The sequence below is a fragment of the Diabrotica undecimpunctata genome, chromosome 3 (assembly GCF_040954645.1).
Source record: "Diabrotica undecimpunctata isolate CICGRU chromosome 3, icDiaUnde3, whole genome shotgun sequence".
Lineage (NCBI taxonomy): Eukaryota > Metazoa > Arthropoda > Insecta > Coleoptera > Chrysomelidae > Diabrotica > Diabrotica undecimpunctata.
In genome coordinates, this window is record NC_092805.1 from 56,548,323 (window position 1) to 56,569,071 (window position 20,749).

Here is a 20,749-nt window from a genome sequence, read left to right on the forward strand (position 1 = left end):
TTGACTGTACTCGTTTATTCTGTCCATTAGCCTCTGAAGTCTGAAGTGTATATGTAGATGGAGAAATAAATGGTAAAAAGCATACGTTGTTGGTGGATACCGGAGCGACCAGAACCATTATACGCCCGACAGTTATAAACAGCCGTAAGAAACTGTTACCAACGAGGTTGCGACATCGGACCGCTACAGGTGAAAATGCCAACATTCATGGAGAAATCCAGGTACAATTGGGAATTGGAGCAGAAAAGTTTGTCCATACTGTTATAGTTGCTGACATCGAAGAGGATGTTATATTAGGAATGGACGTAATGAATATGCATGGATTCCAATTGGATTTTAAGAATAAGTTAATCAAAGTTGGCAACGAGGAGGTATTTCTCCATCCACATAATGACAACACTGTGCAAGCAGCCATTAAAGAAGATACAGTCGTGCCTGCGAGAAGCGAAACGATCATAGTAGCGCGGCTACAGGGAATTATGGACGAAGGGAGACCTGTTATGATGGAGCCTTGGAACCACGACGATGAGGTTGGCCGTAGAATCATAATTGGAAAGGAATTGGTGACTTTGGCTAAGGAAATTCCTGTGAGACTTATCAATGTCAACGACTATCCAGTGACCATATAGAAAGAGACAAAAGTAGGAACTTGTGTACCTGTGACATCCATAATCCATCAGGCGACAACATCTGATAATTCCAACGACAAATTCGAACAAATGGTTGCAGTTGCAGGACAGTCTCTGAATCAGATTGAGAAAAGGAAATTAAGGGAATTTCTTCTGCAGTATCGTGATATTTTTGTACCAAAAGGAGGAAAGACGGGAAGAACTACCGTTGTTAAGCATAAAATTGATACTGGTAATGCTAAGCCAATTCGTCAAACAGCTCGACGATTACCACAGGCGAAAAGAGAGGAAGCTGAAACGATTGATCAGGAAATGAAGAAAGACGGGGTGATAGAACCTTCTACGAGCCCATGGGTCTCTCCGGTGGTCCTGGTTAAGAAGTAAGACGGAACGACGAGGTTCTGTGTGGATTACCGTGTGATGGGTAGCTCTTTCGGGGCGACAGACTCAGTAAAACACAGGTTTGAAATAAAAATAAATCTATTAAGTATATATATACAATAAATAAAAACTAAAAAAAAGAATTCTACGTTGTATACTTATAAAACAAAAATAAAATGAATTCTACGTTTCCGTCTGGGTCCCGCGATGAATGAATATTCCCCGGCAAACGTCTATAAAAGAAAAGAAACTAATTAATACTACTAATATACTCGCTTTCGCTTCAATTCAGAGAAAGCTCCGTATATGCTCGCAAACAAAATATTTAGCTGTGCAGACCCACGGCAATGTTCAATACACAATGCCGACGGGTTCCGCTTGGCTAAGGACAGAGTACGATCCTCAATACGGGAATCTCTGTCCCGGTTGGTTCTGTGCAGATCCACGGTAATGCTCAATACGCAATACCGATGGGTTCCGCTTGGTTAGGGACAGAGTATGATCCTCAATACGGAACTATCTCTGTCCAGAATGTCTCGCTGGTTCAGTACACCGGCGAGTCAGGGAGCCTAGAGCGCTAGCTGCAAGACTGTCTAATTCCGCTATTCACACGCCTTAAATAGCCGTTTGAATCCCACTATGCCTTCACGTTGTAGAAGTGGATGCGCAAATATTGACACTCCCACGGTTCGAACTGTTAAACGATCATAGCATCGTTACACCCCCTTCTCTTTGAAAAAAAAAAAAAAAAGTAACATACCTTTTTTTTTGTGTAGATGGTGTCTACAGCCTCGTGATGCCATCTATCCCTCTCGGTATCTTTATTACAATCTTCCTCCCATTGTTACAGCATATCCTGTATCTTTTGGTCCCCCTCTCGACCAGGTGTTTTGGGACGATCTCTATAAGGTCGGCGTGTTTCCCGGGTTCCGGTTCTCCTGGAGTGGACGCGGATTGGGCTTCTTGTCCCGTTTTGGTATCAGGTACGCTCTTCTTCCTCGGTGGGGTTGGTGGTGTCCCAAAAAGTTCGTGGAATCTTTTCATGATCCTCTCCGCGTCTTTTCCTGGTGTCACGGGTAGTTCGGGTCTCTCTGGCGTTCCCAGAGGGGTCATCTCTTCCGGTATCTCTAATATGTCTTCCATGTTTGATGTTGACGAACTAAATTCTGCTTGCTAGCATTGCCACTTAAATACCGTTTGGTTGTGGTGGGGATTGGATTTCTGTAGTAACATTTCCCCCCTCCCATGGTTTTAAATCTTTTACATGCGCCGTCATCTGCTTGCGGCTACTACTATCGGCCAATTTCAGTTTTACTATTACTGGTGATATCACTGACGTTACTATGTATGGTCCTGAGTACTTCGGCGCTAGTTTGCTGGTGAAAGCTGCACTAGCCGATGATAGATGGTGTTCCTTTTTCATGACTCGATCTCCTGGATGTGGCCGCCAGTCTCTTCGTCTTAGATCGTAATGTTTCTTTTGGTCCTCGAAAGCGTGTTCCATGTGCACTTTCGCTAGTTCTCTTAACGCTTCTAACTTGTTTAAGTTTTCTGCATACCCCTGTATATCTTGTCCATTTGTCGCCTCTGTTGTGTCTAATTCCCTTCCGAAATTAAGAAGCGCTGGTGAAAATCCTGTTGAATCGTGTCTTGACGAATTTATGGCGTAGCAGAATTCTGGTATGAATTTGTCCCAGTCTTTATGGTTATCCTCCACGTAAGTAGCTATCATCGTTTTCAGTACTTTGTTCGTTCGTTCTACTGGATTGCACTGAGGTGAGTACGGCGGTGTTAGAATGTGATTTATGTTATAGGACTTTAGGAACGCCTTAAAATTTCCGCTTGTAAATTGCGCGCCGTTGTCCGAGATCATTTTCTTCGGGATACCGAATTGCATGACTACTTTTGATCGTAGAGTGTCGATGATTGAGTTCGTAGATGCTGCTCTTATTGGCTGAGCGACGACCCATTTGGTAAACCGGTCTTGCACGACTATTAAGAAAATGTTTCCTTTTGCAGATCTTGGGAATGGTCCCATTAAATCAACTGAGACAGTATGCCAAGGCTTTTCTACAGTGGACGGTTGCATTTTCCCGGCTGGTTGCATTTGAGACGGTTTATATTGGAGGCACTTCGTACAGGCTCTAACGTAGTCTGCAATTTGTTTAAACATCTTAGGCCAATAGTACTTTTGCGCTATTCGGCAAATTGTTTTTGCAATTCCTAAGTGGCCTGCTGTGGTCGAGTCATGATTTTCCTCCAAAATATCTTTCCTTTTATATTTTGGTACGTATAATTTCCATGGGTTATTAAACTCTGGGTCGGCTAAATTACGGCTGCTCCAAACGTGTTTATATAATTTCCCGTTTGATATTTGTAAATCCGGGAAATCGTCTGGGTTCTGGAGTACATTCCTATATAGATTATCGTACCAACTGCATGATTCCAGTTCTGATGCTAATAATTCCGACTCTGGTTCTTCGCTCTGGTTTTCTTGTGGTTGTCGTGACAAAGCATCTGCTACCTTGTTGAGGACTCCCTTTCTATATATTACCTCGAAATCGTACTGTTGCAGTTCTAAACTCCACCTGGCTAACCGACCTGACGGGTTTTTAAGGTTCTTCAGCCATTTGAGGGACTGATGGTCTGATATGACCTTAAAATTGTATCCTTCTATATACGGCCTCATTTGCTTTATCCCGTACACGATGGATAGACATTCTTTTTCCGTTGTGGAATATTTTGTCTCGGCTGGTGTGAGGGTTCGACTAGCATATGCAATTACTTTATCCTGGCCGTCGTATTTCTGTGTTAGTGCAACTCCAAGTCCACAGTTCGACGCATCTGTTTGCAGGTAAAATGTTTTCGAAAAATCGGAGCATGCTAATACTGGGGCCGATGTAAGTTTTGATTTTAGCTGTTCAAACGCGTTTTCCTGCTTATCGGTCCATTTCCATCTTATCTTCTTCTTCAGAAGCATGTTTAGCGGTCCTGCTATTGTCGAATAGTTCTCTATGAATCGGCGGTACCATGATGTTATTCCTAGGAACCGGCGGAGTTGACGCACATTTCTCGGTGCTGTAAGTCCGGTTATAGCGTTGGTTTTCTCCGGGTCGGTTTTTATTCCTTCTGCTCCAACCACATGTCCTAAGTATCTGAGTTCTGACTGGCAAAACGTGCATTTCTCGAAGTTCAGCTGTAATCTGGCTTCTTTCAGTCTTCGGAAAACTTCATGTAGGTGATTTAAATGCTCTTGGAGCGTTTTAGATATTACTACGATATCATCCAAGTAGGCAAACGCGAATTCCATATCGGGAGGTATTACCTTATCCAGTAGGCGTTGGAAAGTGGCTCCTGCGGAATGCAGTCCGAATGGGGTGGTTTTGAACTGAAAATGGCCTTTTCCGGGTACGCTAAATGCTGTCACTGGGCGGCTTGTTTCTTCTAGGGGTATTTGAAAATATCCCTGTTTCAAATCGAGGGTCGATATAAAATTTGCTTCCTTAAGTCTATCCAGAATTTCCGATATTCTGGGTAACGGATATGCGTCCTTATCTGATAGTTCGTTGACTTTTCTAAAGTCAATGCAAAATCTGTACGAGTTATCCTTTTTCCTAACTAGTACAATCGGTGAACTCCAACCACTTGTGGATGGTTCGATGGTTCCTTCTTTTAACATCTTGTCCACTTCTTGGTTGATGATCTGTAGCATTGCGGGATTGTGTCGCCTATAAGGCTGCTTGACTGGATCGCACTTTTTCTTCAATTTTATTTCGTGTCTTATTAAGTTGGTGGGTCCTGTTATGCTCTCAAACTCCCTTAGTTCTTTTCTCAGGAACCTTTCTAATTCCGTATTTTGAGTGAAGTCTTTTAAAGTGTTACATGTCTCTTCTTGATGTTGTATGTATTGTTTGGTCGTATGTTTATCGAACTTAAGTTCGATAGAATGGTTCCTGAGGAATTCCACTCCTATTAATGCATCTTCCGTCAACCCTGGCATTACTATGAATGTTTGTCGGGTTTGTAACTTATCGATCTCGCATTCAATTGTCAACTTCTGGTTAAGCTCCATTAACGCTCCATTTGCTAGTCTTGTTCTCCCGCTGTAGCTATCTAGAGAGTCCTTGTATATCTGAGCTATTCTATCCCCGACGTAATTTTTAGTGGTACCTGTGTCGATGAGCGCTCTGTATGTTCTTTGCCCTATTTTCAGTGATGCGAACAGTCGAATGTCATTGCTTGCTGGCTGTGTAACGGCGAAAACGAATGGAGTCGAATCTTGTTTTACAGACTGGGACGACTCCTTGTTTCTCCAGTCTGTAATTCGTTTCCCTGACGCCTGAAACAGCAGTCGCTGCTGTAAACTCCTTCTCTGCCGCAACGCGAACAAAACTTTTTCCATGGGTTTTTGCAGTTTTTACGGCTGTGACCTGACATCTTGCATCTAAAGCATGCCGTTTTCGCATCGTACTCTGCTTGGTCCGTGCGTCTCCAGTTTCCACGGCAAATCTGATTTGCTCGGGTCTTTTCGTCTTCTAGAGCTTCGTATTCTTGGGCTAAATCCTGTAATTCGGCTAAGTTTCCGAAATCCCGGCGGCGAGCATAAAGCTTATATTCTGGTAACAAATTTTTGTATATCCTTTCGAGTTCTTGGTTTTTGGAAAAAGAGCCTTCTCGTCTGATTAATGTTTGAATCTCCGTGATATATCTATCTACTGGTTCGTTCTGTCTCTGTCTTCTGTTTCGGATTTCCTCTTCTAGTTGTAGCAAATATCCCCTGGGATAGAAAGCTTTTTTAAAATCTTCGCTGAAATCTGTCCATGACTTCCAATTTTTGTTATTGTTTCTGTACCATAACAAAGCGTGGTCTCCTAATAATTCAGGTAATGCTCTTAGTAGATCTTGTTTATCGATCTCGTAGGCCAAGCTTAATTCGTCTATCCTCTCTAAGAATTCTATTGCATCCGAATGTTTCTTGTCGAAGTGTGTGTTCCACTTTCGTACTTGATTTAGCAATTCCGGTTGCCCCATTTGTTTCGTTATTGCTAACTCCTGTAATTGTCTTCGAATGCCCAAAATTTCCTGGGTCAGTGTGTCGGATTCTGTTCCCTTGGACATTTTTTCTTTTGGGATTGTTCCTGTCGCTTCCTCGCGATTTTTAAAATAGGTTCTGAGTCGTGTTCTCAATTCGTCGACGGTTCCCTTGGGATCTAAGCCGTATTTTTCGGCCTCGCTCTGCAATTCCTCTTTGCAAAGTCGGTTTATCCACGACGTACCTGTTACTGAGTCTGTGTCTTTATCTGTCGGCATGTTATTAACTTTTGCTCGGGCGCCAGTTTGTGATGGGTAGCTCTTTCGGGGCGACAGACTCAGTAAAACACAGGTTTGAAATAAAAATAAATCTATTAAGTTATTGTATTATATATACAATATATATTAATTATTATATTAATTATTATATTATATATACAATTATATATACAATAAATAAAAACTAAAAAAAAGAATTCTACGTTGTATACTTATAAAACAAAAATAAAATGAATTCTACGTTTCCGTCTGGGTCCCGCGATGAATGAATATTCCCCGGCAAACGTCTATAAAAGAAAAGAAACTAATTAATACTACTAATATACTCGCTTTCGCTTCAATTCAGAGAAAGCTCCGTATATGCTCGCAAACAAAATATTTAGCTGTGCAGACCCACGGCACTGTTCAATACACAATGCCGACGGGTTCCGCTTGGCTAAGGACAGAGTACGATCCTCAATACGGAAATCTCTGTCCCGGTTGGTTCTGTGCAGATCCACGGTAATGCTCAATACGCAATACCGATGGGTTCCGCTTGGTTAGGGACAGAGTATGATCCTCAATACGGAACTATCTCTGTCCAGAATGTCTCGCTGGTTCAGTACACCGGCGAGTCAGGGAGCCTAGAGCGCTAGCTGCAAGACTGTCTAATTCCGCTATTCACACGCCTTAAATAGCCGTTTGAATCCCACTATGCCTTCACGTTGTAGAAGTGGATGCGCAAATATTGACACTCCCACGGTTCGAACTGTTAAACGATCATAGCATCGTTACAACCGTTTGCTGAACAACGTTACCAAGAAAGATAGTTATCCTCGGCCTCGGATCGATGACATATTGGACACATTGGCTGGAAGTAAATTGTTTTCTACTTTGGATTTGAAGTCTGGATACTGGCAGGTAGAAATGGACCCAGTATATAAAGAAAAGACAGCCTTCACCACAGGATCTGGATTGTGGCAATTCAACGTTATGCCATTTGGACTCTGTAATGCTCCTGCGACATTTGAGAGGCTTATGGAAAATTTGTTGAGAGGGTTATCTTGGAAAACATGCCTGGTTTATTTAGATGACATAATCGTCTTGGGGGAGACATTCGAAGATCATTTGAGGAATTTAGAAAACGTTTTTAATCGACTTAAAGCTGCCCAATTGATGCTAAACCCCAAGAAGTGCCAGCTATTTCAAGGTAAAGTCAATTATCTGGGTCATATAGTCAGTAAAGAAGGAGTGGCCGTGGATAAGGGAAAAATCGATTCCATTAAGGAATGGTCAAAACCAACGGTATACATGGTAATAAATAAAATATAAATAATTATAAATTAAATAAAGACATAACAATTAATAAATTCACAACACATGCATTTTGTCTTTTTGGGGAAATTAACATGTTAAATTTTCTGGCGTTTATATGAAACTGGTGCAGCATACGTTGTAAATCATCTTCACATTTGCTATCCTTTTTTAGTTCTTCCTTTTTTTATTATTTCATCCATTATCAAGTTGAACAATAGAGGACCCGGGGAATCTCCCTGTCTTATCCCATTGCCAGCTTCAATATGGTCATTTAGTTTTACTTCTATTGTGTTGTTTTGGTAGATATTTTCGGTCGTTTTGAATATTCCAAGATATTCCAATATTCCTTTCTTGCGTACAATAAGTGGATAACGTACTTTAATTTGACCCGGTTAAATGCCTTCTTAAGGTCCACGAAACATAGATATGAGGGTTTGTTCTTTCTAATGATTTTTCTTGCACTGGCCTCATTATAAATATAGCGTCGGTGCATGATCTTCCCGACCTAAAACCTTGTTGTTATTCTTCTAGTGTTATAATTTCATTCAGTTTATTTGTTATAACTTTAGTTGATACCAATGTATACTTCCCGTTCACACCTCCGGAGAACGGAGATGGAAAAATAGCAAAGACCCAAAGAGCCATGGAAAGGCAAATTCTGAACATCAGGCTATCAGACAAGAAAAGAAATACTTGGATCCGCAACAAAACAAAAGTGACCGATGTATTGACGCAGATAACAAAACTTAAGTGGAAGTTAGCTGGACAGACCATAAGACAGAAAGACGACAGATGGAATAAGATGACTATACACTGGAGACCATATAATTACAAACAAAAAAGAGGAAGGCCACAAATGAGATGGTCAGATGACTTGAAGAAACACGCAGGCCCGAAGTGGATACAAACTGCCTACAATAGAGAGACTTGGAAAAGGAAAGAGGAGGCCTATGTCAAAAACTTTAGTTGTTAATTTTTGTATTGTGTTTGATAAATTAATTACTCTGTAATTTTCCGGGTCCGATTTGTCTCCCTTTTTGAAGAGAGATATGCTTGATCTCCATTTATGAGGAATTCTGTTTTGTTGGATTAGTTTTAATAGTTGTCTGGTCAGATCTGGTCCACCATACTTTATCGTTCGTTCTTCCCGATCGACCGTTCGTTCGGTATTCTGTACTCCCCTGGTGATTTTCTAGTTTTTAATTACCTTAATAATTCCTTTACCTCTTCCTTCTCAATATTTATTTCTTCATTTGTCGTCACCTCTGGTGTTGGTGGTTCATTATCGTCACCTTTAGCAAACTGGGATCGAAAGTAGTATATCCATGTTTCCTTCTGAATGTGTTTCGTTTTTATTAGTTCGTTCATCTCTTTTCTTTGTCCTCTGATGATTCTCCATATTTCTTTTTGTATTCTGTAGAAGTCGTGTTCTATCTGTTTTGAGAAGCTCTGCCAGTGTTCCCTTTTTATTTGTCTGACTAAAGTATTCGTTTCATTTATGATTCGTTTATACAGGTTATATGCCTGTTGTGTTTGTTGTGTTCTGTATTGTAAAAAGGCTTTCTTCTTTTCTTCACATTTTGTCTTCGCTTCCTCTCTAAATCATGGTGTTTTCTTTTTTGATATATTAGTTTTCGTTACTTTCCTCTCCCCAAGTGATTCTGTTGCTGTGTTAATTATGATATTTTTAAGTTTTCCCAGCTTTCCTCGATGTTATCGTTTTCTAATATTTTATTCCCAGTGATCTTCGCTGATATTTTTTTTCTGTATATGTATTCCGTGGATTCCTTATTTAGTCCTTCGACTTTGATTTTTGTTTGTGTTGGAACCGCTCTCTTGGGTGTGAAATACTTCAGGATAATTCTTATTTTACATAATACTAGCCTATGATAGCTACCTACATCTGCTGAGTTGAGGTATCTTACGTCGATTATTTTTGATGGATGATTTCTCTGTTGTTTATAACATAATCTATCATAGGTCATTGTCCATGGGCGTTATGGAGTTTCTGCTTCATTTCCCATGTAAAATCCCATAAGAAAATGCTAAGGTTCATTCTGCTCATTTTTTGATCGTTTTGTAGTCGAGGTAGAATAGTTTGTGGCAGATTGACAGTTAACCTCCAGCCACAGATGGGTTGACTGTGCTACCGAAGTGAGGGAACGTCGACGGAGAAAAGAAGAGGAGATCAGAGCCAGAGCCTGCTGATGACCGTCAGAACACGATCACACCACGAGGTAACAACGAAAAGAACCCTTACAGTTTTCTTACTTGTTTTTAGTATGTAGTTTATTGTTAATAAATCAATCAAACAGTTTAAAGTGTGCCCAGACAACTTTGCTTCCCGCAAACAGGCCACAAGTTCATCGGATCCTGACGTATGATACAGAGCAGTATGAGAGGGGGTAGTAAATATGTTAAGACAGAAAAACACACATTGCGAAATTTCCAAAAGGACATTACATCATATTTCATTTGTTATTGGAGCGTGTGATGCGTTAAATGAAAGGCACGGATATAACAAATATATTAAGATAGAAAAAACAAACAAAATAAGACAAATTTTTGATTTATTGACTTAAAAAATGCCTCTGGCTGCGTACAAAATAAACAACTGATCAAATACTATCATGCGACATAGCAAATGAAAGGGGAGGATATACCGAATATATTCAGATATAAAAAAAATAATCAACCAAACCAACTACCAAAAGGGCACTACATATCATCTTCGTTATTAATGAATGTATAGCGACAAAAACTGGGGTATTAAACCAAGGATCAGATTTAATGCCCGATATAACAAAATCAGAAATCAAAGAAGCCCTGAAGAAAATGAAAAATAATCGAACCCCGGGTAAAGATGGAATAGTATCAGAAGCATTAAAAATTGGAGGGGATGTATTACTTGAAAAAATTAAACAACTTTTCAATATCTGCCGACACAGCGCCAATGTTCCAACAGACTGGAACAACGCTACTATGATTCTATTACACAAAGCAGAAGACAAAGCAAATTTAGAGAATTACAGACCGATTAGCCTCCTCAGCCATATATATAAGTTGTTTACGCGAATACTAGTTAAGAGAATGGAAAGAAAATTAGAGACTTATCAACCAAGGGAACAGGCAGGATTCCGAAAAAGTTACGGAACAAATGACCATCTACAAAGTATAAAAACCTTAATAGAAAAAGCAGTGGAATACAATAAACCTCTAGTTCTAATATTTATCGATTTTCACAAAGCCTTTGACACTGTCAGATTACATACTAACAGTAATCGCATAAAAATAGAACGGGGGGTTAGACAAGGAGACCCAATGTCACCTAAACTTTTTAATACGGTGCTAGAACATGCTTTTAAGAATTTGGATTGGACGACAAAGGGAATAAAATTAGATGGAGAATATCTAAACAACTTACGTTTCGCCGATGATATACTTATAATAGCTGAAGATCTAGGTATGGCAAGAGAGATGGTACAGGAACTCGTTGTGGCTACAGAAAGTGTAGGTTTAAATATAAATATCTCGAAAACAAAAATCATGACCAATTTGGTACCCAACCAGAACATCAGTATTGGTGGGAAAGAAATAGAACTCGTAGATAGATATAAATACCTGGAACATGAAATTATGATTGGCAGGGATAACCAGACTCATGAACTGAAGAGAAGAATCGGCCTTGGGTGGGCAGCATTTGGAAAACTGAGAGAAAATTTTAAAAGTGAGCTGCCCACATGCCTAAAGAGAAAGGTATTTGATCAGTGCGACCTCCCAATCTTGACGTACGGAGCAGAAACACTTACCTTAACAAAAGCAGCAGCTACCAAACTGAGAGTCACGCAGAGAAGAATGGAGCGGTCCATGTTAGGAATAACTCTGCGAGACAGAATAACCAACGAAGACATCAGGAGAAGAACCGGAGTGACTGACATCCTCGAGAAGATAGCCAGACTAAAATGGAGATGGGCAGGACACATAGCCAGAATGACAGATGGGCAATGGACAAAGAGGTTATTGGAATGGAGGCCAAGGGAAGACAAGAGAAGCGTCGGTCGACCACCTACAAGATGGACTGACGATTTAAGAAGACTCAATAAAAACTGGATAAGAGCGGCGCAAGATAGACGGGGTTGGAAACATGAGGAAGAGGCCTATGTTCAGCAGTGAACTCTTGAGGCTGGATGATGAACTAGCTTAATACTAATATATGACACATCAAATCAAACGCCGTGAGGCGTATAGCACATATAATCTATATAACGTAAAAAAACATAATGTCAGGTCAGAAGTGCACCAGATTATACTTTATATTTACTTGGTTTGCAAAAAGTTTATTATTTTAAAAATTTAATGACTGACTGTAGGTGAAAATTGATTGGATCCCCCGGCGCATGCGACGGGCAAAGTCACTAGCAGTTTTATAAATATTACATAAAGTTGTTTTTTCGACGATTATTTATAAATTGCTCGCTTCAGAAAATAAGGTTTGTATTTTTTATGTGGTACTGTTTTGAAAATTTGTTTTAACTAATGTTATTAATGTATCATTGTTTATTTATTGTGGCATACGCATTGTTATAATTTTGAGGCTATACACTATATTTGATAAAAATATACTTTGATGTCTGTGATGGGTAATATCGATCACGACAGTCGATATTACCCCATATAGCGGTCGATATTGTACAATTTGTTTTTTAATAAAAATTTTTATTCACAGATGCCAAGAAATTATATAAGAAAAACAGCCCATTCTTCCTGGACAGAGGAGGGGATGAACCAAGCATTAAATGCGGTTATCCAAAAATCCTGTTCAATTAGAATAGCAGCTGGTCTCTACTCGATTCCACATGGTACCCTGCAAGATTGTCTAAGAAATCGGTTTCAAGCAAAAAAATGCGTCAGGAAGAAAACCAGTTAATCTCTGAAAAACAGAAAAAGATGCTAGCTGATTATGTAATTAAATTATCAAATCTTTTTTATGGATTAACCCCAAACAAAGTACGGAAAGTTGCATATGGATATACTGTATCAAACAATATAAGAAACAACTTCAGAGCCAATAAAGAAACATGTGGATAAGAATGGCTATATGGTTTCTTAAAGAGACATCCCCAATTGTCCTTAAGAATGCCAGAAGCGACTAGTAAAAATAGAGCACTAGTTTTTAATAAATCGGATACCTATAAATATGCTTCATGATAATGTGACATTGATGGAAAAATACAATTTTCGCCCGGACGCATATACAATGTGGACGAGACTGGGATAACAACTGTGCACAAACCATCTCGTGTTCTTGCACCAAAGGAAAGAAAGCAAGTTGGATCCATTAGTAGCGGCGATCGAGGTCAAACTACCACTGTAGTTTGCTGTGTGAGTGCTGCGGGATAGTAAGTTCCACCAATGTTTATTTTTAAAAGGTTAATGATGAAGGAGGGATTGAATAAAAATGGTCCGCTTGGCTCCATCTATCATCGTTCAAAGTCCGGTTGGATAACCGAGGAATTATTTTTCGAATGGTTAAAGCATTTTTGTAAATTTAAAGCTTTGGCGTTAGCTGTGATGATCGATGCAAACACTTTACCTTTGGCAATCTCAAGTCCAGTTGCTGGCTTAAGTGATTGACTTCCATCGGAAACTGTACAAAAACAATTCCCGATTCAACAAAGCTATTGAAGCAAAAACATTCTAAATACTCTGCTTTGGACACTGACGAATCATTTTGAGAGTTACAAGAAATGAGGCTACAGATGATGAGGACAAAACAGTGGAGATTAAGAATAGGACGTTCGAAGAGTTATATCCAACACCTACCCCTAAACCTAGACAAAGCCAAAGAAAGAAACAGAAATCCAAAATTTTGACCTTGACACAACTGATGAAAGAACAGTTGGAAGAAAAAGAATTAAAAAAACAAAAGAAAGTAGCTATCACTGTCAAAAACGCGTACTTAGTGAAGATAAACAAAGTAAGGAGCCATACAAAAAGAATAAACAGGAGATTAAAGTAATAGAGGAAGAAACACCATACATCGTGAAAACTTTCACTCAGGGTGTTCATGAAAAGTTACTGTTAATAATTCAGGAATGATTTTAGTTGTTATTAAAAGATTATGAATATTTCATTGCTAATTAAAAGATTCATTGAATATTTTTTAACAGGACAACTTTTCAATGAAATAATTTCGAAAATAGTCTAAAAAATTTAATGAAAAGTCTTGGGAAAATTGAAATTTTTGGTTGAATATATTTTGAAATTTTTTTAAAAAGTTTCGTAGATTTTTGAGCAGGAAAACAGTATAATAAAAAAATATGTGATGGTTTTTCGTTATATTGTAACAAGCCAATTTTTAATTCAAAGTTATAAAATTTTATTTAAATGTCATAAAAAAATAAATACTTACTTTTAATATTGAAAATTTCATACCTACCTTTTAGAGTTTTAAAATTAAAATTTTAACAATTTAATATATTAAAAATTTTAACAATTTAATATATTAAAAATTTTAACAATTTAATATATTAAAAATAAAAATTTTATTGTGAAAAAAAAAAACAAAAACAGTTTGCAAATCAATGAAATATTAAATTTTATTAAGCTTGGATGCATAAGTTAAATAGCTGCGTTCTATATCTTTGATGATATGGTTTTAAGCCAACGCGACTTCCACGGTTTAAATTTATGCAGTCGCCCTCTTCAGAAGTGGTTTGAAGTATAATAGGTAACCGTGGGCAAATCGCCCATTTGAAATGTCCTTCTATAAATATTCATTCTACAAATTCCCAATCGTCAATAGAACCACGTGTAAGCCAAACAGGGTCGTACTGATGTACGACCTATGTATCATATGATTTTTAAAAATATTTACCTTCGAAACTGTTAGTGTAAGAATTTCTTGAAATTTAATCATTATATCACAATTAAACTAAACTCTAAAAAATAACACGACCAGTAAGTAACTTACCAATAACTATAACATAAATATAACACAATATATTAACTTAAAAATCAACACGATACAATTTGAATTTAAAATTATGGCAAGTTGGGATCTGTAACATGAGAATCTGTCTCGCTTAAGGTAATAAATTATATTTAATAGCCTCTTGACGAATGAGACGGCGAATATCAACACGTGCTCATGTTTACTGATGGGAATTTGGTAAACGAATGAACTTTTTATATGCGTCTATATTCTTTGGTACTACTCCTAAGGATCTGAATTTGTGAACTTGTTCTAATTGATTATTCTTTAATTCACTATATGAAAATATAGTTTTAAATGTGCATTTCCTCCCCATCTAAATATGTTATGATACTGTTTTGGAGTGTATCATCAAAGTAGATTTTGCATATTTAATTTATTCCTCATTCAAGATATGGTTAACTGCGTGTTATTTATTCATTTATAATCTATTAAAATACTATTCCACCCCATCTCAAATGCTTCGACTCGTCTATAGGTGGCGTCAGTTAATGTCCACGTTTCAACATATAGAATGCAAAGCGGAATATGCAGGTTTAATTTCATACTACAGATAACTTTTCGTAAACTACTAAAAACGATTTATCATTTTCAATGTGTATTTTCATTTCTTTTTTCATACAATAAGGAAAGGAATATAGGAATAAAAACAAATTATTTAAAGAAAATTAATTTATTGAGCAGTATTTGATACATTTGTAATGTATAAATTCTGATATTTCATAAATAAGAGGTGTTAAGGAATATAAATACTATGATATATTTTTAAAATAAAAATGGGACATATTAGGTTTAGGCATACTCGATAAAACCATTCTTTTCCGTATTTTCTAAAGGATGGAGTTAAGTATCTAACTAGCCATTGTGTCTAAATCCATAGTAAAGTTTTGTCTATTTTTTTAATGCAAAATAGTGTATTACCAACGCAAATCGTCAAAAAAAATACTTTCTCTTCATTGAATTCTATGTGCCTAAACTTAACATCTCCTAAAGTATTTTTCAGTCATAAACACTAAGTACTTAATATTACAGTAACAAAAATAGAGGATAAAAGACAAGATCTGGGCGGATTCTACTACCTTTAAAAACTAATTTGTAAATATTTATCTACAAGTCAAATATGCAAAAGCTTAGTAAAAACAATTTTAAAACTAAATCTTTAAACAGTGTATTTCACAAGAAAAATTGACAAGAAAAGAACAGTTACTGGTAATAATACTACATGGACTACAGTATGTTAATTCCTTTATTAGAAACATTTTTCTTCTTTTATTTATTTTTTGTATTGTTGATAATAAATGAATTGGTGTTGTAAATTTATCTGCGTTAAGGACTTGTTATTACTCGCAGAGTGCCCAACAAGTCAAATCTTTCTAAGTAATATTATTGTTGATAATAAATGTATTGGTGTTGTAAATTTACTGCCTTAATGACATATTGCAGAGTGCCAACAAGTCAAATCTTTCCTAGTAGGTTCTTAATTACAAAGATCAGAGATGTTCCGAAAATATTCTATTTAGGAGAGATTGCCTGAGAATCTCGAATATGAATTTAAATGGCGAAATTTATGGATAATTGTAGCAGTAGATAAAGCACGAGTTTTACCGGAGCACTACTGTCAGGTTTAGATGTGTTTTAATTATTTATGAATTATTTTAGAAATTAAAACAGAGGAATATCGCAGAATGATATCGAGAAAACGTTTACAGAATTATCTAAATCGGCGTATTCCACTAACGAAAGAATTCTAAAATCAGACGATGTTGTTGATGTAAGAAGAAATCCAGCAAACAGAAGATATCTTAAAATTGATGAAAACAAGAAAAATTTTTGGTATTGTTTGCTTCGAATATTATATCCATGTATAGTCTTAATAATTAATTAACATGCTGTTTCTGTATAGTCAAAGCGTTCTTGCCCTATATATCGGGGGTAACAGACAGAAATGGGCGAATACTTAAAAAAGCCAATGTAAAGACCATTTTCAAGCCATGTGGAATGGTATATGTGGGAACCACAAAAGACCCACAAACACAAGGATAAATGAACATAAAAGCCATTGTCGTTTAGGACATATCGACAAATCTGCCGTTGCCGAACACGCTTTGGGAACCGGAGAACATCGGATACTGTTTGAAGCGGTGAAAATATATAAGCATCAAAATAATTTTAATCGGATAGAAGAAGGACTAAGAATTAGAAAAAAGAAAAGCTCAAACGACGACACCCCCCCTCACGCCGAAACCAGTAGAGAGGAGGCCAGTAGAAAATATAAATAAGACCTCCGTAGTACAAAGCGGCGCCAGTTTCAGCTTATATGCGAAGCAGTAACATCTCCAGAAGATGCCAAAAGTGTTGGCGAAACGTCGAGAACTAATCTCTGAAGACAACGGCCTAACAGCCCGAACAAACAGTTTAACAAGTTAGACCATGGCCGTTTTTTTTCTTCTACTTTCGATTTCCTTTCTTTAATTTAATATATATATATATATATATATATATATATATATATATATATATATATATATATATATATATATATATATATATATATATACCGGTATGTAGGCGCCACGCCCTTCCGGTAGGGATCTATGGAGGAGTATCACCGAGCCGCAAGCCCTTATCTCTTGCCGTACTGCTCCCCCATAGGCCGATCAGACACCAGCATATTCTAGTCAAAGTCGCAGATTCATCTAGAATTAACTGCTGCGTTAGCCTTTTTTATTTTTCTGTACACCGAGCTGAGGCTCGAACCCACATCCACTGAACCATTCGACAGTGAAGCGAATGAGAATCGGCCGCCTAGCCCGCTTGGCTATCTGACCGACTAATTTAAATAAACTTTATTATAATTAGCTAAGTATCTTTTAAAATATATAAATATAATTATCAACACAATTTAAAAGATACAACAATATAAAAAAATTAAAATTTGTAGGTATTTATCGACACAGGTGTCACACGTTTTTGCTACAATGAACAGAGTGGTGTAGCACTAGCACACCTTGCAAAGGAGCAACTTAGTGTAGCAGTTCTACACTTCTTTGGAACTGGTGCTACACCAGAAAGCAAAGGAACAGACCTATAGTATAGTAGTGTCTTGTATCCTTTTAAATATATAAAAAAATTGCAATTAAATGGCGATTATGGAATTGAATCATATTCAATTAAGGGTAAGTACATTCATAATAAAAATGTTTGCAATTGTATATATGTAAAAATAAATTCGACAGAAATTTGAATCTGAGACATCACTCACCCAAAGCAAGTCATGCAGCTAGACGATTAAGTCATCGAGCAAATTAAGCTGATATACTTCATAAATAAAAATTATGCTCCATGTATAGTTAATTTTTAGGTTATTAAAATAAGTAGTTTTTTCGATTATAGGAGAAACCGTTAACAAGCAAAATTGGAGGATACACAGATATTAAGGGCTTGTTTGTTGTTAACACAGAGATGTTTTCTTTGGCAATAAAAATATTTTAATAAACTGAATAAAGTAAAAGTACAGCACAGATAAAAACGCTCGAGGTGAGTTTCTTTATGACTATATTATTATAAAAGATTTGTATATCTTAAAAAGAGACACGGAACCGTCCTTTATTAATGTTCGTAGCCAAACAGTCATAGATATCACGCAAGCAACAGCTTAAATATCGAATAAAATTCAGAACTGGTAGGTATCGGAGGACATATCTATGTCTGACCACCGCTTCTGACCTATACTAATAGCGTACAAAAAAGCCTTATCAAATCTAACGACCTTAGGTTAGATGCAGAACTCTTAGAAGATGCACTGTGGAATGAAAAGGGGTCAACTCCGGAAACTCATTCAGAATTGTAAGCTATATTTACAAAAAATCCTGTCCGATAAGAATGGTCCAGTAAAGTCGCAAAAATATCGCATGCATCTTAGCGGTGTACTGAACTGTATTAGGAAGACAGCAAGAACAGCTTATAATAGAACACAACGTACCACACTCAAAAAGGATTGGGATTCTTATCAATCAAACGTCCGACTTTAAGAAAGTCTGCAGACAAAAACAAAGAGCTTCTTGGAGACTCTACTGCGAGGAAATCCGCAGGCTTCCAGGCTCCAAAAATGTGCTCTTAAAAGACCCACATGGGCATATTAACGAACGAAGATGGAAGCAAACCAACCTTTGCGAAAGTGCTGAGATCCTGATGAGAACACCCTTCCCCGGTTCTAGCGCATTCATATCACCGAACTGGACGGAAGAATCAATCAACAACAATGATTATTGAGGAAAAGGTAAGATAGGCCATATCGTGCTTCACCCCATTTAAGTAACCAGGGCCCGACGGCATATATTCAGTCCTAATACGGTGGGGACTGGATATCCTTCTGCCGCATCTTGTGGGAATATTCAGAGCCTCCTTGACTCTGAGATATATTCCTAGGAAGTGGAGATAGAGGTACGTGTGGTCTTCATACCAAAATCAGGTGGGACGGACCCTACCATAAGCTTTCCGACCAATTAACCTAACATCGATTCTTTTGAAAACCATAGAAAGGCTATGCGAGAGGTATATAAGGGATGAAGTTGTGGTTCATAACCCACTTCACCCAAATCAACATGCATATACTTCGGGAAGATTTACCGATTCTGCACTGCATCAAGTAGTGGTCATAGACATTAGGGGAGCGTTTGATAAAACAACATTCCCAACTATCACCCAACAACTCAATGTCAGGCAGTGAGCGAATGGATATTCAGTATGTTCTCCAATAGAGCAATAAGCATAAATGTAGAAGACGTTTCGGTTCAGATCTGGTGATCTTTTTGGCTGGTCAACTACAACAATCTCGGAAATTGCTAAATGTCACTCCCACACGAAAACCGTGAAAGATGGGAAGAAGGACAAGGATGTATACTTGCCAGGGTAACACTAAGGAACCTTGAAAAGTCAGCATCAAAGAAGTACTTAAGAAGTCATTGTCAACTAAGGAAACGCCTTCAAATACTGGGGTAACACATCTCTATGCAGGAAGTGGGGATGAGAAAACGAAACTGTCGAGCATGTCCTATGTGAATGTCAGGAGTTATCGTCAATATGAGAGTACGCGTTCGGCTAGCTCTGGCCTACACCTGCCCGTATAAGGGAGATGTCTCCTGGTGACTTGTCCACCTTCCTGGATATGGCAGGATCGACAATGAGCTAAGGACGACCTAATTGCTATAGTTCGGTGTTACTTCTCCTTAGATCTCTAAAGCAAGAGCGAGTACGCTTAAAACCGGAATATAGATAGTTAGGTAGATAGATAGATAGATAAAATAAGGCAAAAGAACAACTGACATGAATTTTTGGATATTTCTCTCTCTTTGGCCTTCTACATTTCTTTGTATGATAAGTCTTTTCATATTTTCTGTGTTGACTCTCATAACATGTATTTTAATTGTTGGAGATGGACTTAGAGAGCCGTTTGCTGACCTTTAGCTCATTTAAAATTGAATTATTTCTCCTGTGGTCAGTCCATGGAATTTCTAACATTCTTCACCAACAGAACATTTCGTCTAGCTTTCTTCTTTTCGCTTGTCTTGGGGTCCAAGATTCACATTCGTATCTCAGTATTGAGAATATTAAGCAGTTGATCAACCTCATTTTTAGAGTTCGTGATATTTGAGATATTTCCAGATTTTGGTCATTTTTCCTACGGCGACTTTTGCTAGATCATATCTACGTTTTATTTATTTAGGTTGTTTATTTTTCGACCATTTATTGAGATGCCCTTTTCCCATCCTTCAAACGCTCTTCTCATAATATGCTCCCCATATATTAAATAATTGTGGAAACAGTATACATCCTTGGCTGACACTTTGTTATGGATGGAATTCGTTTGAGAGTCTGTCAAGCACTTTAACTGTTCCAGTAGTGTGTTCGTATAGGTTATATTATACTAGAGTTCTCGATATATTTAATTTCGCACCCTAAGGTAGGAAAGTCAGGCTTTCTTGGCACCATTGGGATTTTGCAATCACCATAAATGATCTTTTTTGTGTTTAGCGACAATCCACTTTCGTCACTGGCTTCTACCACCCTGTCAACCATTTGCTGTAAGTAACAAATTACTTAAATCCTTAACACATTCCTCTATTAGAATAGTGTCATC